Source organism: Cnephaeus nilssonii (genome assembly GCF_951640355.1).
Source record: "Cnephaeus nilssonii genome assembly, chromosome: 7".
Taxonomy (NCBI): Eukaryota; Metazoa; Chordata; class Mammalia; order Chiroptera; family Vespertilionidae; genus Cnephaeus; species Cnephaeus nilssonii.
Genome location: NC_137078.1, coordinates 24,924,100 through 24,940,495, shown reverse-complemented (window position 1 = coordinate 24,940,495; position 16,396 = coordinate 24,924,100). Strand labels below are relative to the sequence as shown.

At 40.2% G+C, this 16,396-nt stretch overlaps 1 protein-coding gene across 4 annotated transcripts in view; it reads left to right on the top strand.

Moving 5' to 3' along the window:
- The window catches only part of ATXN1 (ataxin 1), a 403,794-nt gene that overhangs the window by 45,376 nt on the left and 342,022 nt on the right, over window positions 1-16,396 (top strand). Inside the window, exon 1 of one of the 4 annotated variants that reach the window (XM_079777086.1) lies at window positions 13,713-14,726. The exons of the other annotated variants lie outside the window; for them this stretch is intronic. The gene's annotated coding sequence lies outside the window, so the exon portion shown is untranslated. Of the gene's footprint in view, window positions 1-13,712; window positions 14,727-16,396 lie in introns of those variants that run through there. 4 annotated transcript variants of the gene reach the window in all.

Here is a 16,396-nt window from a genome sequence, read left to right as displayed (position 1 = left end):
TGCTGGCTAGAGCAAGGGACAGCTGTGGTGGTGGTGGTATTTGGCTTTCTTCCATTGACTTTGTATGTGCATGTTCTAATCTACTGAATCTTGTTCTTCCATGGACCTCTGACTAGGCAGTCGCTTTCCCCCATTTCCAAGTTCTGGGTAGGGGCCTGGTGGTATGTATCTCCTTATTAGTTCCTTGAAGACTTTGGAATAGATATCCCATGAATTATATCTAGAGATCATATGCTGTGATCTGCATAGCAACGTGGAGGCATTTGTACGGACCAGGAGTAGGCAAATCCAGCCTGCTGCCTTTTTGTTTTTTTTTAATAAAGCTTTATTGGAACACAGCGATTTTCATTCATCTAATGTCTATGGGTGTTTTCACACTACAACCACAGAATTGAGTTGAATATTTACAGAAGGGACTGTAGGCCAACAGTTATTTCCTATTGGGTCCTTTACAGAAAATGTTTGCCAACCCTGGTCTATAGAATTTGCAAACCATGGAATTGCAGCAAGTAAGAACTAAACGTATCCCCACCCCTCTCCAATGCAGTGAGCAAATGGAGGATCAGAGAAAGAATGTGACTTGCTTAAAGGACACAGAGCTGGTTAGTGGGAGGTCCAGAACCTGAACTCAGATCTTCTCACTCCTCGTATGAGAGTACTTGCCTCCTACTTTCAGAGGAAGGACATTGTGAATTTTATGGTTTACAGATGATCAGTCATTACAATATACTAAACTAAAGCTTTAGTGCTAGGAGCTATTTCCAAACTGACTTCCCGACGTAAAATCACCAGCCAAATTGGCACTGATGAATCTTTTGAACAGCACCTATTGTATGCCAGGTATGAGGATAAGGGGTAGGGACACTGATGGATAAATACCACCCTTCCCTTTGGAGGTTGGAATAGGGGAGTAGCCAGACATTTGCACATGTTTTTATTTTGCAGTGTGTTAAATGTCATAATAGAGACTGTTCACTGAAGGCTGTGACCATATAAATTAGGATGTACCTTGAGGGGGAAGGGGTGTTGTTAGGAATGGCTCCACAGAGTTGGGATATTTGAGTTGTGCTGCATCTCAAAGGAGGGAGAATTCTTCAGGCAGAGAGCTTCCATGGAAATGACTTGGTGCCCTCTAAGCATGAAGTCCAATAGTTTTGGAATACTTCTCTACCACACTGAAGGTAGAACATAGGGTATGTGATGAGGGAGGAACAGGAAACGCAGTTGGAAGGGTAGGTTGGGGTCAAATTGTGGAGCCCATGGCATTTCATACTAAGGATGTCAGCTTAAATGCTGGGGGTTTCTAACTGATAGATTCCAGAGCACATAGGAGAACATAGTTCTTATAAGGGAGGGTCTATATCCATATGCACATAAGCATTGTCTGTAGACTAATAATTAATATCACTAATACAGAAATAGGGGTTTTCTCCCCAATATATAGGGTGAGGCAAAAATAGGTTTACAGTTTTGAGTTTGTGAAACATAGAGTTCGTTCTTGTATTATTATTTATTAGTTGTATTATTTCCATCCAAACAACTGTAAACTACTTTTGCCGCATCCTGTGTGTAGCTGGCTGATACTGTGATTTACCAACCAAAAGTTCACTTAAAGTGTTACTAAATTAATAGTATCTTTTTTATCATTGTATATTTTCTTGACCAGTGGATATTAAGAGTAAAATATCTATTGCCCTAAGTATGCAAAAATTTTGATTGAAAAATAATATTGGGAACTATTGCTGTTGATGGCAGGTAGTCATGATATTTTTGAGTTAACAATTGGTATAGGTTCCAGAGTCAGGCTGCTTCTGATTTTACAGTTGTGTGACTTGAGCAAGTTATTGAACCTCTCATAAGCCTGAGTCCTTCTATCTAAGTTATTTAACTTCTTTAAGCCTAAGAGTCTTTATCTCTATCTTTACTCTTATTAGTAATCCTAGAGGCCCAATGCCTGAAATTCGTGCAAGAGTAGGCGGCTGCCTGGACCCCTCCCTTGCAGCCAGGGTAGCTGCTTCGATCCCACGGCTGCAGCCCCAGCTTTGTCCAGAAGGTCATCTGGAAGGTTGTCCGGAAGGACGTCCGGTTTAATTATCATATTATGCTTTTATTATTATAGATTAGAGGCCCGATGCACAAAATTCATACAAGGGGCTTGGCCCCCGCCGCCGCCTCTGCCTCAGCCCCAGCCATTGCAGCTTCGACCGGAAGGTCGTCCAGAAGGTCATCTGGAAGGATGTCCAGTCTAATTAGCATATTATGCTTTTATTATTATAGATAATAACATGTGCCTTCTAAGATTGTTATAAAGATATAATATTATATGAACAGCATGTATTATGATGTCAAGCACATGAGATGTACTCAATAATGTGTATAAGCTATTTTCATCATTTTTGGTTACATGTGCAGATGTATCTAACCCAGTGTGGAGGATGAATTCAAAAGGGCGAGTTGTAAAACCTTTTGTTGTTCAAGTGAGAAATAATGGGCAGAGATGGAGGTCTGGAGAGGAGAAAGTATACATCTGCTACAGGTAATGATGTGAGAACTGAAAGGACCCTCTGTTCATGCCCAAAGCTGTGGACCAGGCAGGGATCAGAGTTTAGGGAAATCTAGTTCTCTGATTTCTTGGCACTGGAAGATGTCAATTATCTGGCATGTTCTATGACTCTTAATTCCTAGAATTTATCTAGATAAGAATTCCCCTAGGGTAATTTTTTAAAATACTTTAATGAATTAATAACATCTCTTTGGAACATATTAAAACTAGAATTGGAACATAAGTATCTTGTTTTATGATGATTTAATATAGCCCCGCACTGTCTATACCCATAGCAGAAATGCGTATAAGACAGTATGTAGCATATTCCAAATTTTAAAAAAAATTAAGTATAGTGTTTAGATATTATTAAATATTTACAAAGCTAGGCTTAGAAATAAACAGGATAAATGTTAAGTGTCAACTGAGAGAGTTTTATTTCCTTCTTTGTCATTTCTGAATTTTCCAAAATGAACATGTGTATTTTTAAAAAGTGCTAAAAAGGGAAAAATACAAAAGGAATGGATCAGAAAGACCTAAGGGAATTTGCCATCCCTGTGTCTTTGAGCAGCTCTTTACAAATGCTAGTGGTAGTGAGCGCCCTCCCCACTCTGTTTCATCTCAGTCAGATGTTTTTCTAAATCTGGTGATATGGGGGCTAGCTCATAAAGGTGGGTGGAAGTGAGAAATTGGAGGAGCAGCAGTACATGCTGATGGGGCCAGGCAAAGTTTGACTATTACATTTGATTGACTTATTTCTAATGTTATGTTAAAGTCTGGGCTAAGACATACGAGTCCTGTTATTTACCATCATTTCTCAGTCTGCAAGTTCTCACACCCGTGGGTGCTTACACATATGCATGGGCCTACACTGTAGAGGTGCCAAGCCCTCACCATGAGCAGCAAGAGCACTGATTTGGAAATCAGGGCATGGGGGTCTGGTCTCAGCTCTGTTACTTAGCTTTTTGTTTGTTTTTCAAAAAAAAATATGTTTTTATTGATTTTTAGAGAGAAAGGGAGAGGAGAGTGAGATAGAAACATCAGTGATGAGAGAATCATTGATCAGCTGCCTCCTGCATGCCCCTTGCAGGGAATCAAGCCTGCAACTCGGGCATGTGCCCTGCCTGGGAATTGAACCTGTGACCTCTTGGTGCATGGGTTGATGCTCAACCACTGAGCCACACTACCCGGGCCCTGTTCCGTACTTTTGTAGTAGACTAAATCATTAACCTCTCTGAGCCCAGCTTCTTCATCTGAATGAGGGTAGTTCTGAATACCTGACAAGGTTATTTTGGAAGTCCATTTTGAATGGATTATAAGCTGCCACACATATGAGGGTTGTTTCAGTGATGGCTTGGCCACTCTTCAACATTGTGGGTATGGGCAAGTGACATAGTTCTCTGGACCCAGCACTGTAAAACCAAGGCAATTGAATCTTAACCTTTGTCCATCCAACACACCTGACAGATTTGGGGTTGTAGTGGGTCCCTTTGCAAGTTATATAAATGTGTAACCACTATGCCATACACATGAAACTAATACAATACTGAATTTCAAGTGTAATTGGAAAAAAAGGAACAGTGGGGCAGAGGGGCATGTCCTTGGGCAGTGGATTCTCAAAATGAGCAGGCCTCAGAATCAGCCGGCGGCTTGTGAAACCCCAGATTCCTGGGCCCCGCCGCCAGGTTTCTGATTTAATAGGATGGGGCCTGAGGCTATGCATTTGTAACAACTTTCCCTCATGATACTGATGTTGATGTCCCAGTGACCACACACTATGGGTGAGAGTGGGAAGGGGGCAGGTGGGAAAACAGTGTGCAGTATGAAAAAGCACCCAATTGAATTTGATATTCACACACACCACCCCTGTAAACACACATCAAAATCACCTGAACTAGAGGTTTCTGAAATTCTTTTCCTTCTGAATATTTCGTTCCCTCTTGATATCTTCCCAGGAGAAGCAAGAAGTGACTTTGGATGAAGCCGTTCTCACACAAGTAGCCTAAATGGACAAATCATTGTTTCATGGCCACGGCTTGAATTCAGATATGCTCATTCACACACGTGTGTGCGTGAGGCCAGTGGTGTCTTTTGCTCTGTTCCCCTTTTAAAAAAATCAGTGAGGAAGCTAATTTTATAGGAATGTCTTAAAAAGCTATTCCTGTAAGCCCAGCATTGGTGAGTTGAAATAGAGGAAGCCGTGCTGCTGAGGCTGAGCACAATCTTACTGAACTTAATCATGTAGCAGTCCCTCTGGATTCAGAGAGTTTGGATAGGAACCCTCCTACTCGTCCCTTAGCGCTCTATTGTATGGGAAAGTTCAATTTGCTGACCTACTATCTACTTTTTCAGCCAGGGTTAATATTTCTCCCTGATCTTTTCACTGGAGGGGATGAGTAAGAGAGGGAGAGTTGGCATTAATTGCTTCATCAACTGTTCGTGTGAGTCGTCTCCGACTTGTCTTATTAATTCGACTGGAAGGAGGAGAAATGTTATCTCTGGTTCCCGAGGCCGGCTTGGGCTTCAGTTAGCGAGGATACTCCCTGGGAGGGACGCATCATCACAGTTTCATTCACTTACTAAAGGAATGAATAGGTTGTGAAGTTCATTATCCTAGCATGTGTGCATAAATACATACATGGCAAGCTGCTCTTCATCTTGAGATGTTTATCAATGACCGGATGCCATAGGCGGGACGTTAGCCCTGGAAGGGCATTCGGTTGAAGGTGGTTGCTTAAAAAAACAAAGAAAGAAAGAGCTGTGTTCAGGTTCAGACCTCCGCTGAATTCTCCTCTCCTTGCTTTCAATTTGAGTAACAAGGGTGTTGAGAGAAGAGAGGACAATTTCCAAATGAAACTGCCTTCAGTTCTTTTTGGGTTTAATGTGGTAGCTGGATTACTTTGAAACATAATTTTGTGTCTCTTATTTTCTTCTTCTTACGTTCAGCTCACTCTGTCTTCCTGTTTGGCCTGTACCTTCCCCTTCTGACTCAGTCTTCTCTATTTCTCTTCTCACTCGGCCAGACCGCTGCTCTTTCTCTGCCTTTGGCTTTTCTCACTTACTGTCGCCCTTGCGTGGCCTTTCTCACTGAAGCATGTCTCTGTTCGCTGTTTCTTTACAAAGATTATGGTTATCCCCAGGCAGGTGCTCCAGGTGGAAAGTACATCTTTCTTTTAACGAATAAATTCATTTTTATTCAGGAAGAATAAACATATAGTGAATGCATAATCTTAAACATACAGTTCAATTAGTTTTGATAAATAGGTATATCTGTGTAGCCAGCACCCTAATGAAGATAGAGGCTATTTCCATCACCTCAAAGAAAGTCTTTATTCCTAGTTCTTGTCAACTCCCCCCCCCCCCCTTCAACTGGTGCTCTGATTTCTTTCACAATAGATGAGTTTTAGCTGTTCTTGAACTTCATACAAATGGAATAATTTAGTGTGTACTTATTTGTATTTGCTTCCTTTTGTTCAACATATCACTTTTGAGATTCACCCACATTGTTGCTAGTATCGATAGTTCATTATTTTTTAAAATGCTGACTGGTATATATTACAGTTTATCCAGTCACTTGTTTGTTTGTGGACATTTGAGTTGCTTCCATGTTTTGACTGGTCTGAAGGAAGAAGCTATAAACCCTGCTGTGCAAGTCTTTCTGTGGGCATATGTTTTCATTTCTCTTTGGAGTGGTATTACTAGGCCATAGGGTAGATGTATAACATTATAAGAAACCGTCCATTTTCTAAAGTGATTGTAGGGTTTTATGCTTCCTCTCCTAGTGTATGAAAGTTCCACTCACTCCACAACCTCACTAACACGTGGTCTTCTCATTCTTTTTTAATTTTAACTATTCTAGTGGTTAAATGAAGTAGTATCACATGGTTCTAATTGCATTTCCTGATGACTAATGATGTTGAGCATCTTTTTTATGTGCTTACAGGCCATGTGTATATCTTATTTTCTGTAGTGTCTGTTCAAATCCTTTGACTATTAAAAAAAGTTGGTTTACTCTTTTTTGATGTAAAAGAGTTCTTTATATATTCTGGATATAAGTTCTTTGTCAGATATATATATATATATATATATATATATATATATATATATATATATATATATATATATAAATAAAACAACATTTCCCCCCAGTGTTTGGCTTACCTTTTTACTTTTGTAACTGTGTTTTTGGATAAGCAGCTTTAAATTTTAATGAAGCCCAATTTGTCATTTTTTTTAAGATAAATATTTTTTGTGTCTTTATAAAACTTGTGCCTACCCTCTGCTTACTAAGATATTCTTCTGTATTATCTTCCAGAAGTGTTTTAGTTTAGCCTTACTATTTCAGTCTGTGACCCATCTCAAATTAATTTTAGTGTACGGTGTGAGGTAGGAATCAAAGTTCAACTTTTTTTCGTATATTTTTGGAAATGTATGAAACAATTATTGAAAAGATTTTTTCATCAAATTGCCTTAGTGTCTTGGCCAAAAATCAATTGACTGTATTTGTCTGTTTTAATACTACTCTATTTCATTGATCTGCATGCTATACTTATGACAATACCATACTGACTTGATTAAAATAGCTTTATGGGAAGTCAGGAAGTATGAGTCCTCTAACTTTGTTTTTTCTTTTTCAAGATTGTTTTGGGTATTCTAGCTCCTTTAGAGCACTCCATATAAACTTTAGAACTCACCTATAATTTTAAGAAAACCTTTGAAAAATTTGTTGGGATTTATTGAATTATGAGAGAGCAATATAGGGAAACGACGTATTAACAATATTGAGACTTCTTTTCAAAAACGTCATATATCTCTTTGTTCTGTTATTTGTTAATTTCTCTCAGTATTGTTTCCCTGTTTTGGTGCAGCATGTTTTTTATACAATTTAAATTTATTATATGTTTTTTGATACTATAAGAAGTTTAATTTTTTTAAATCTAATTTTCAAATTGTTTAATGTTTAGATAAGTAAATACAATTGATTTTTTTTTTTTTGGTATATTGACTTTTTATCTTGTAGACTGCTAAATTTATTTATTGGTGAGAGAAGATAACCATGCCTTACCTTAAGGAGAAAGAATTTAGTCTTTTACCATTAAGTATGATAACAACTGTAAGCTTTTAATAGTTTCCCTTTATTGGATTGAGGAAGTTTCCTTCTATTTCTAATTTTTTGAGAGATGGTTATCTGTGGGTTTTTATCAGCAATGGAATATTGAATTTTGTGCAATTCTTTTTCTGCCTCTAATGAGATGTCATAAAGTTTCTCTCTCCTATCTGGTAAATTAGATGTGTGGTTGAGTGTTTCTGTGTTCACTGTTTTCTTTCTAAAATAATTTTTGTAAGATTTTATTTCTTTTTAAATCAACTGGTGAAATTCAGTAGTGAAACCATTTGGGCCTGGGGTTTTCTTTGTGCAAAGGCTCTAAAAATCATGCAGTTTAAAAGTTATCATACAGTAAAATGTTCCCTTTTGTTGTTGTTGTCCAGTACTGTGAGCTTTAGCACATGTGGAGTAGTATACGTTCACCACAGTCAGGAGACAGAGCAGTTGTAAGCACCAGAGTGCCCAGGGTTTTGATAGTGAATTCAGTTTCTTAAGAGATTGTTGACTATTTAGTTTTTGTTGTGGTTTATTCTTGGTTATGTTTTAGTAAGTTACATTTGCTAGAAATGTAGAAAGAAATTGTTTATTTTATCTAAGTTGTCAAATTTATTGGAATAGAATGATAGCTTATAATATTTCCTTATTATCTGTTTAGTGTTGATAGGATCTCCAGTGATCTTTCCTTTTCCATTTCTAATATTGGTTATTTTGTTTTCTCTTCTTGTTTTTGTCATTAGTCTTGCTAGGAGTTTTATTTATCTTTTCAAAGAATGAACTGTTGTTTATTTTCTGTTTCATTGATTTCTACTCTTTATTATTTCCTTCTTTGTCCTTATTTTGGATTTAATTTGCTCTTGTTTTTCTAGACCGTTGATTTGAAATTTTTCTTTCCTGTTATTAGGTGCATTGACTTTTAGGATTGTCATATCATCCTAATGCATATTGTACCCTTTAATTAGTATACGGTGGTTCTTTAACTCTGGTAATTCTCCTTATCTACTGTCTGCTGATTAGGGATGTGGCCACAGCAGCTGTAGGCTGTTCAATCAGCCAAGGACATGAGGTGAATTGTCATGTTTTAGCTGCACCGCACAAATTTTGATATACAATATTTTTATTATTACCTAACTTAGTATATAGTAATTTCCATTTCATTTCCTCTAGGGGTTGTTTAATAATAAGTTTAATTCCTAGACACATGAGGAATTTTTAAGCTTTCCTTTTTTTCTCATTTGCTAATTACATTTTTGATTTATCTAATTTTCTCCATAGATGTTGATTTAAATATTTTGAGGACATTTTGTGAGATACATATATGTTCATGATCATAAAATATATTTTATTGATTTTTCCTTTTCTTAGTATATAATGTCCCTTGTGGTATCATTTGTAATGCTTTTTACCTTACATTTCATTTATCTGATATAAAATGTGGGATCCTACATTTTTAAAAATTTTTGTTTGTATTTTTTTAAGCCCTTATTTTCAGCTTTGTTGTATACTTTCATTTTAAATGGGTCAATTTTTTCCTACATATTGTGTGTCGTTTAAATGCAGAATATGTTTCTGTTATTTCATTAGTGACTTTACAACCAATTATACTTACTATAATTATTTTTATTAAGACTTTTTAGCTGTGTTTAATGTTTTCTATTGCCATTGCTTTTCTTCTTCTTTTTTTTTTTAAACCCCTTTTCATCCTTCCTTTGTATCGGTTGAATTTTCTTTTGCTGGTTTTAAAATAATACATTTTATCTTATTCTTACAAGTGTTTACCTTAATCTTAACATAAACTTAGTTTTCTCTATCTAAGACTTATCAATAACTTCATTGTTTCCCAAATCCATTCCTAACTCATAACCATTGGACGTCTCCTGTCTCAATCTGCTCTTTTCCTGAATTTTTCCCCTCCTGAAACTTAACCTCCTTTTCTCCTGCAAGAACTTCCCTGAATGCTTTTGTTAGTTAATGGGCATAACTCTGAGATGCACCGGCCTCCAACCTGTGCAACCTCCCCATCTTGATTGGAACCAAGAGTCACTCTTACTTTTAGAAAGTTCTTTCTCCTGGCAAAGGGGAGGACAGAATTGACTGGGGTGACATTGGAGACAGAGCGCATCCATGGGTCTGTTGTTCCAGTCTGGGAGAGTCTAAGAGGGTCCGTGCTAGGTTAGTGGCAGCTGGCGGACGGATGGGTGGAACCGTCAGTAGATCTCGGTGTGTTTGTACTTGAGGAGTGCAAGAGAAAAAGTGCTAAACATGAGAAGCAAATATATTAAATTTCTTTACTTTTCCCCCCTACTCCCTTCCAAGTTCCATTACATGATTTCTTAACAGAGCTTTGTTGGCAATGTTAAATGAGATAAAACATGTAACATACATGGCAATATCCTGGAATAGAAATGATAATTTAGAAAGATTGAATGCTAACTACTTGCACAAGGCTGTCTCAGGTGACTCTGAATGGGTGTAGGGAAGCTATAGGTGACCTAGCAGGTTGTTTTTGTTTGTGGTTGGGCAGGAGAAAGTGTTAATTATTTTATTTTTTTGTTATTTGAAATTCGAATTGCCAGTGGGACATCTAGATAGCAGATACTTGTATATATGAATCTAGAGCTGATAGGAAATAGGGATTTGAGAATAGTTAGTAACTAATTATAGGAGGTCTTCTAGCAGGAGATGATAGAGTTGGAATGAGAACAGATCCTTGACAAAACATTTATAGGGTGGACTTGGAAGAAGAAAACCCGTTAGAGAATTGGAGGCCTGGATTCTTACTCCTGGTTTATTTAAAGTTTTGAAAAGTACTTAATCCTTTCAGGGGCTTCTCTTTTTTGCTTGCTGGCTGGCCCTCCCTCTTCCTCCCCCCGCCCCCTCTTCTTTTCCTTCCTATTTCCCTTTCTCCTGCTCTCTCTTCATTCTTCATCAATTCTACAAATATTTCTTAAATATCTATTATATGTCAAATTCTGCTCTAGGTACTGAGGTTAAAGCTTCAGATAAGATATGGTCTTTAGCCCAACTGGCATGGTTCAGTGGTTGAGTGTCAAGCTATGAACCCTGCAGGAGGTCAAGGTTCCATTCCTGATCAGGGCACATGCCCGGGTTGTAGGCTCCATGCCCAGTATGGGGCGTGCAGGAGGCAGCCAATCAGTGATTCTCTCTCATCATTGATGTTTCTATCTCTCGCTCTCTCTCTTTCTCTTCCTTTCTGAAATCAGTAAAAATAAAAATAAAAATAAAAAAAATATGGTCTTTGACCTCTAGTGCTGAACAGACAACACATTCAACCAGTACTCTGTTAAGCTTTCTGATACCTGTGTGTTATAGAACCCCAGAGAAGGGGCACCTTAATGAGACTGACTGGGGAGAAAATTTGTCAGAGATTTTAAGCGCGTGTCTTTCAAAGTAAGCTTTTCAGAATGAGGAATAGTTGAGACAAGGATGTGCACAATCATCTAGACAGCATGTGCAAAGAAAGGCAAAAAGAAGTGTAAAATAGCATGTGGATGGGCTGGAAGAGCAACAGGCCGGTGGGCAGGACCCACGTGAGGCAGGCCTGACAGCTCTGGAGAGGTTCAGGGCCAGAGGGACCTGTGTGCCAGACCCAGGAATTTGGATTTTATCGCCAACGTAATGCAGACTCATTGCAGGGCTCTGTGCAGGAATGTGAGAAATCAGGTGTGTGTTGGAAATCTCATTTTTCTAGTGCTCTGCATTTGTCACGGTAAGGGGCCAGGTGGTGGGCAGGGGAACCAGAGAGGAAAAAGTTACAGGAATTCAGCTGGCAGAGGAATGTTATCGAACAGCCATGGGGCACCCACCCTGTGCCAATCACCGATGTGTTTGCTGGAGATTCTACAGGGACCAGGGCAGACTGGCCCCTTCTTCTCCGGGAGCTTGCCGTGGCTGTGGCAGTGACAGAAGGGGAAGCGTGGACAGGCTGGAGAGATGTTAATGAGGCAGGATCTACCGGAAGTGAGGATTAGGCATTGGAGGTGAGGAGAGAGAGGAGCTCTGGTTTGGGTCGCTTAATGACACCACTCACGAAGCTGGGGGACCAGCAGACAGACTCAGTGGGGCCTCTAGGTATAGAGGTGTCTGGCATGCCTCTGCCTCTCCCTTGTTTACTAATGAAAGAGCTGAACTGAATGTTCACATTACTTGGTTTAACTCTGTCTCATGCTCAGTTTTAGTCTCTGCCTGTGACAGTTGCCTCACTGAAGACCAGGCTTCCTTATGAATCTCCCCATAACCTAGTAAAGGGCCAGGCAAAACTGTAGGGTTCATCGTTGTTTTAGGTAGATCTGGAATCCGGAAACATTGATTTCATTGCTCAGCTGCTGATCCCGTACCTTTCCTCACTCCCTCCAGCCCCAGTGTGAGCTCACTCCCTGGATTTTGGCTTGCTGTGTAAACTGCCGTGGGCAGTTGTATGATATTCATATTACCTAGACTCGCATAGTGCCCCAGCTGGTAGAGATTTTAGGATTATTGGGTCCCATGGATGCATTTTACAGGCGAGAGCAGAGGCCTGGGGAGGTTGTGAGGCTTCCAGAGTACAGTAGGGCTAAGATTAGATCTCTCCATTCACTGCTGTCTTCTGCACTGCCCCCCCACCACCCCCCCCCACACACACACTCAGTTCGCACTGGAGTGCTTAGAGAGCAAGGCAAAAATGTTCTCAGGTGATCATTTGTGCAGAAGTTTGGAACTGACTAAGCCCGTGTGTGAAAGTTTGAGACTCTGTGTAAAGATTGTCAAGGAGAATTGAATTACCTTAGCTCTGACGTAGGGCGACAGTGTCCTCGGGTGTCATGCTTGGAGTCAAGCAGCTCTCTCTGCCTGCACGCCCTTGTTTGGGGCGCCCTCAGAAGGCTCCCCATAAGGAGTCGTTTTACCCCAGGTGTAGATCAGATTGCACTGCAACTTCAAAGTAGAAGAGGTGCAGAAACTACTGAACTGAGTGTGGGAAGCACTTCTTGTTGGTAAGAGTTTCAAGTGCTAGAGAAGAGATGTGTTGAAAGGACATTTACTTTCATCAGCTTAGAGCATCTGGTTTTTATTCTTTAAAAAGAAGCAACATCTCACATGATGGCAGTCCCCAGGCAAGTAAGCACTTGAGATTTGGATCTGTACAGATTCTTAGAGGGAGTGCCTCACAGGAGCTTTTAGTAGTGACTTGCAGCACTTGACCGATTCTGCAGAGTGACAGCCAATTTTTGTGGGGAAGGGGAGAGAGAGGCAAAGAGAGTCCTTAAAGAACTGCTCTGTGAAACGGCAAATAAGCCATTTCTCTCCAAACCAGGATGGAAGTGGAAAGTGTGCTCAACAGATCCTGGAGAGCAAGTGAAAGCAGATAAGGAGTGAACACTAAATTCCAAATTTTTTATTGTTAACTTGGTGCCCACCTCGAAAACATTCATACCCTGTAGGCTCCATCACAGTCTGTTCCCCCTCTTTTATACAGATTTAATTTTTTTTATTATTGTGGTGGAATGTACATAGCATAAAACTTGCCATTTTTACCATTTCTTAATGTGATTTGGTGACATTCAGTACATTCACAATGTTGTAGACAACCACCATCCTGTGGTTGTAATTTTTATTTTTAGGTACAGGTTTCCCAAATTAAGCAAATTGCGAAAAGAAGCATCACCCCTAGCCCCAAGGCCCGGCATAACCGTTATTAGAATTCAGGTGTTAGTCTCCATGTGTTTTTTCTTATTCATATGGTTTGGTGCAAACCCAGTTACAATGCTGACAGAGAGTTTGAGAGTTGTAAGGGAATTTAAAGATGGTTCACCCCCTCTCTCCCCAGCCTTCTTGGTGAAGAAACAAGTAGGCTAAAGGGACAGTGGCCTGCTCAGCTGAACAGTGGCTGAGCTGGGCCTGGAGTCCAGGTGCTCCATCCCCTGAGCCCCGTACACAGGGCAAGTCTGTCTTTAATTTCAAAATGTATTGTAAAAAATTCATGACTGGTTTATTTTTAGGGTAATCTTACTTTCTCTCTCTCTCTCTCTCTCTCTCTCTCTCTCTCTCTTTCTTTGTGTGGTTTCTGTGTCTGGACTTTTTTAAAGTGGCGTCTTCAAACAGGAATTTGTTTCAAGTAAAAAAAATCCCAACGTTTAGCTATTCCTAGGGCTTATCGCTCATTCACTGACATTCACTCCTGTCTTGCCTCTGTTCAGATATGACTATATCCAGGATGTTGCTGCCTTTTTTATTTTCCCCACTTGTTTTGCTGATTGTAGTGAAAGCAAAGTGTAAAGGTGATTAGTTGGGGGTTTTAGCCATTTTCTTTCCCTCCTGAAGATCTGCTTTTCACTTACAAATTAGGTGAAAACTCAGGGAGGCAGAGCCTTGCAGCTAAAAACAGAATGTCTGCAGGACCGCTTTACACCCTCTGGGCTGATCTGCCGGTTAGATCCCCTGTCTATCCTTTCCAGCTTCTGAATTCCCTCCAGCGAGCAGTGTTCACCTCCTCCTGTCCACGGTGGAGTCTGTGGGAGGCGGTGAGGAAGCTGGAGGACTGAGGAGCTGGGGCATATTGTTTGGGTCAGCCATGGCAACCACGGCAGTGAAAGAAACAGGACTAGTTTTGTGCCGCTCTGTCAATGGCCAGGATTCAGCTGGTATCTCGGGACTTCTGGGCAGGCACCAGTCAATCTGATCTCCTGGTAAGGTTAAACTCGGCCTCCCCTCCCGCCCTCCTTTGATCACACTGTCAGCCAGGAATGGAGCGGGGGAGGGGGAGGGGGCAGTCCAGAACGCAGCAGGGTGTGCACCCAGCCGAAACATAAGAACCACGCAGGCAGAACTGGAGTGTTTTCTCATCTGTACCCCAGATACAGAGAAGTACATTCCCAGTCCTTGCCAGCACTCATTCTTAAAGGGTTGAGCACCTCGCTCCCAAGAGCCTGTCCCGATTACCAGCTTGCCTAACAGGAAGGAGCAGCCACAGGCAAGTCTAGAAAAGACCCCTGAATTTGTATAGTCAGGGAAGCTGAAATGCAAGGACTGCCTGCCGCATGTGCTTCATAAAATTGTAACTGAAGAGGAAACTGAGAATACAGAGTAAGCCTCCATTGCTTAATAATAACTTATTATTTTTTTTTTACTCTAAATAACTTTTCATTCAGCAGCTCATTTTAGGTGTCATTCAGTTTATTTTAAGTCCCGTGTTTTAGCCTGAGCGGATTGAGAATTTTGTTTTTTAAACTCTGTAGTGTGTTGCTGCCTAGTAGGAACTTCACTTTTTTTTTTTTTAATGATGATGAGCAAAAGCTATGTGGTCAAGTACTGAATTCTGAATGTTTTTCTTTTGAGGGGCAAAGTTGATTCTTACTCAAAATCATGCGAGACTGACATTGCATTTGGGGAAGTCTAAGGAAGTTGGTGAGGTCTCATGTTAATAAAAACAAGTGCCTCTTTTTCTCCTTATCACCGTTTGGTATCTGCCCCGTTGGCTCAGGCAGTGTGGTCTGGCTTAGCTCTCCCTGGAAGTCACTTCGCGCTTTAGAGCTGTCTTTACTATGACCCACAAACAGTTTTCAGACTTCACTCTTAAGGAGCCAGGGGTAAAACCATGAATAAACAAACTGTGAAACAACATCTCCACTTTCTTACTTCGGCCCTCCCCCAAGCCCACTTGGAATCGGCCTCTGAACTCTGTTAGACGTGTTTGGTCTCCAACTTTTCCCATCCTCATCTACTCCTAACTTACAGGGGTCCTCTCCCCTTTTTTTTTTTTGTATTTGTCGTGTGCGTAGTAACTGACAGGGAAATAGTTACTCAATTTGTAAAACGTTGGGTAGTGAGGTCACAGAGCCTGAGATTAGCCTGTAATTTGTAACAGTCTCAGACGGATGACAGCAGGATTTTGCTTGCTTATTTCTGAACTGTTTTGTTGGTCTTTTAAGTGCAGTTTAGTAGTGAGTAATAGAGAAGTTTCTGCTGTGGAGCTACCAAACCCTTGAACTAGCAGATCCTCAGATAGAGGTGAATTTCAGCAGGCACCTAACATTTCTTGTCTAGAGGTGGACTGAACATTACGTAGCCACAAACCAAAATGGGACTTTTTCTGGAAGCAGGGATCAGATATTAATTTCTGGACAGACTCTGTGTTGCACAAAGTTAAATTTTTAAAAATTCTTCTCTGGTTATATTTTCTTGACATATTTGAGCTTTTCTGCCTTTAAAAAATGAGCATACATGAAAAAAGCAGGCAGTGTTAAACAGTGTATCTTATTTATTGATTTGGAAGGACAATCATGGAATCAGAGTGTGAGGGCTGAAAGGGTTCAGTCTAACATAATGTTCTGATCTTACAGATGAGAAGTCAGGTGGAGTGAAGTGACCAGCCCTGCAGTGCACAGCTTGTTTGGACAGGGGCTGAGGCTGAGAAAACCCAGCTGTCCAGAGACTCCTGGTTTTGCATTGTTTCCTCGTTGGGCACCATTCTTTCGCTTCAGTTAGGGTCTTTTCCTGTTACTGAGATTATTTTAGCAATGTGCTGGTCTTGAAAAATTTAGTATTGCGACCTCATTGTTCTCATTCTTCCAGAAGACCAAAAAGCTTCCGAAACTAAACTTCATTACCACATACCTTGGAAAGTGCATGCACGTTTGCTCAACAGTTGTTAAGGATTGCAAGCCCGCCATACACATTTATAATCCCCTTTAGAAGAGGTTCACTTGGTTAACAAAAGCCTAATGTTGTGTTAAGTGTAGACTTGGAACAATGGA